A 2,615-nucleotide genomic window follows, 5' to 3' on the forward strand; every position below is an offset into this window, starting at 1 on the left:
GGCACCTGAGCTTGTCTTCGGCAACTCAATTTTTGTCAATGTCCATGTAGTTGTGACTTGAATTCTTAAAATTGAGCTTCTGACAACATTGATGTGAAACTGATCCTTTGATGGCCATTGACTAGTTTAGATCCTATATTCCACAATGTTTCGAGGCTCCCCACGGTGGATGGTTTGTAGTCTGCATTTTAAATTCAAGTAAAAACATTTTAAGATATAGCAAATATACCAAAAGAAAGATAGTTGATTTGTTTTAAGCGTATAAACACAAAACGATTATGGGCACTGTAAACCATAAAATTGCATCTAGTCCAATATTGTTTAAACACCTTCGTAAAAAACAATAATAATAATGACAGTGATGCATATTCTATTAGTGTCAATATACGTTAAGCTTTATATAATAATTCATAAATGATTGTAGTGTTTTTATTTGGTTAATTTCCAATAAGAATATTTCATTAAGAAAGCAAACAGTTTACCTTTGCGCACAAGAAAACATCACAACGGCTCTGAATGTCTCCACCCACTGCTGCCAAATCCCTAAGCCCTCTCTGGATCATGTGCTATAAGTCAGAGCCCAATATCAGGGTCTGTTTACTCCTGTAAGGGTAATGGAGTGTTATTTCACTCTTTTGGTTCCAGTCCTCTCTCTACCAGCAATCCAGAGCCCAAATTAGTGCTCAGGTCATTTAGAGGTCTGTTAAATTGATTTCTCTCTTCTATCCACTATCTTTTCTTCTGTGCACTTAAGATCATGATGGTTCCCTGTAGAGGTGACAGGAGAGTAGCACCAGACTTCAAGCGACAGCTGGAACGGGCAGGCTGAATTGTTGGCAGCAGGTGTGTGAGTATTACATACTTTCATTAACTCTCACACAGATAGTATCTCCGAATATTGGAGAAAAGTACAAAGCATTACCACAAAAATGTAAAGGAGGTCCGTGTTTGATTTTTCTCATAAAGACTGGTTACGCTTACTTTATTTCAGCGCCGGCGCTATGGTGGGGCATTTGAGGGCCGTGCCCCTCCCTAGCGGTCATTGATGCCCCTCCTACAGGCCATGGCGTGGCCCCAAAAAAATATCCCTTTTAGTTACTATTTTAATATTACTATTTTAATATTAAATGTTCAAACTGTAACTTAAACTAAATAAAATAAAAAGAATGGGGAAAATGCATAATTTTGGTTGTGCATGGCACGTTACTAGGCTTCGTCATGGTGAATGCTTATTGGTCGCCGAGTAAACTTGTTACATTTGATTTGCAGCGCGCGCAAAATCCATTTAAAGTTGAAGAACAGTTTTTCAATTTGGAGCACAGACGCACAATGTTACACGAGAGAAAGATCAGGTTAGTGCAGCTTGCATTCGAGAAAGACTTGACACACAAATGCACAAGCGAATGGAAGGACACAGTACTTAGACGGTTCAGTAGCAACACTCGTCGCCTGCAACTCTTCTGAGGGTAACTCGTTTGTTCAATTCGCTTATTGAAGACAGCCCTGTCTTGCATAAGGCCTACTAAACAGGTGAATTGTTGATGAATGTTTGTGGGTTCTAACTGCATTTGTTCAAAACGAAATTATACCTTGTGTGAGTGGCTCATTATTGTTGTGACATCCTTATTCTCTACAGGCGAATTTTAGTCTTCTGATTGAACTGGTCCATACGCAGACATTTGTGTGATGATGTCCAACTCGTTTTATGAAGAAAAAAAACTTTCTCTCATGGGGAAATTCTTTTTAACTGATTCAGTGTTTTATTTTTGTCGTCGTAATTTGTTAATTATTTAAGTATAAACAAAAATGTTTTTTATTTAGCCTATATTATATTTATATTATTATTTTCTGTTCTGTTCTGTTGTTTAGGCTATCTGGGCGGGGTTTCCCGATTACGATGTAGCCTAGCCTATCTTAGCTTTTAAAAGCGCTCTCTACGTGCAAGGTTATGAACGTTAGCCGGAATTCCTCGCGGGTTTCCCAAAAATGTAGGCTAGTGAACTCGTAGAACGCGAGAATGCTACTTGAGCCGCTTTCCGTCCGCAAACCTATATTTAAGACAAACAATGTGGAAATAATATTTAACACAGAATATAAATAAAGATACGTATAGGCCTACTTAAATATCAAGAGAACAGATGTATATAACAAACAAAGACTCACACTTTAGTGCATCGGTTCTTGTCATCAACCTCGAGTACAGATCTAACTAACACTCATTTTCTATTATCCAATCACATAATTTTCGGGTTATATATTGTTATGACTTCCTGTTTTTGGTTCAGTTCGATGCATTTGGGCCGTTTGGCATTCTTATTTCAATCGAACCATGCCAGATTTCGTTTGAAAATGGACCGATGGATCTTTTCAGCAGTCTCGGTTCACTTGTCATGTGCGCAGCGCACCAGGGATCGGGTGGCAGCGCACACACTTACACAAATAAACTGCACTAACAGAGCAATCGCACCAGGGTTTGTTTTAATCAAACCAAACATGGCATATGTGAACACACCCTAAAAGGGATACTTGAGACCAGCTTAGTAAAACTATTCACTGATGTAACTAATCTCCTGACCAATTTTGCAAAACTGCAAGCATAGTATGAAATTGTATAA

The sequence above is a fragment of the Barbatula barbatula genome (assembly GCF_947034865.1).
Source record: "Barbatula barbatula genome assembly, chromosome: 7".
NCBI lineage: Eukaryota > Metazoa > Chordata > Actinopteri > Cypriniformes > Nemacheilidae > Barbatula > Barbatula barbatula.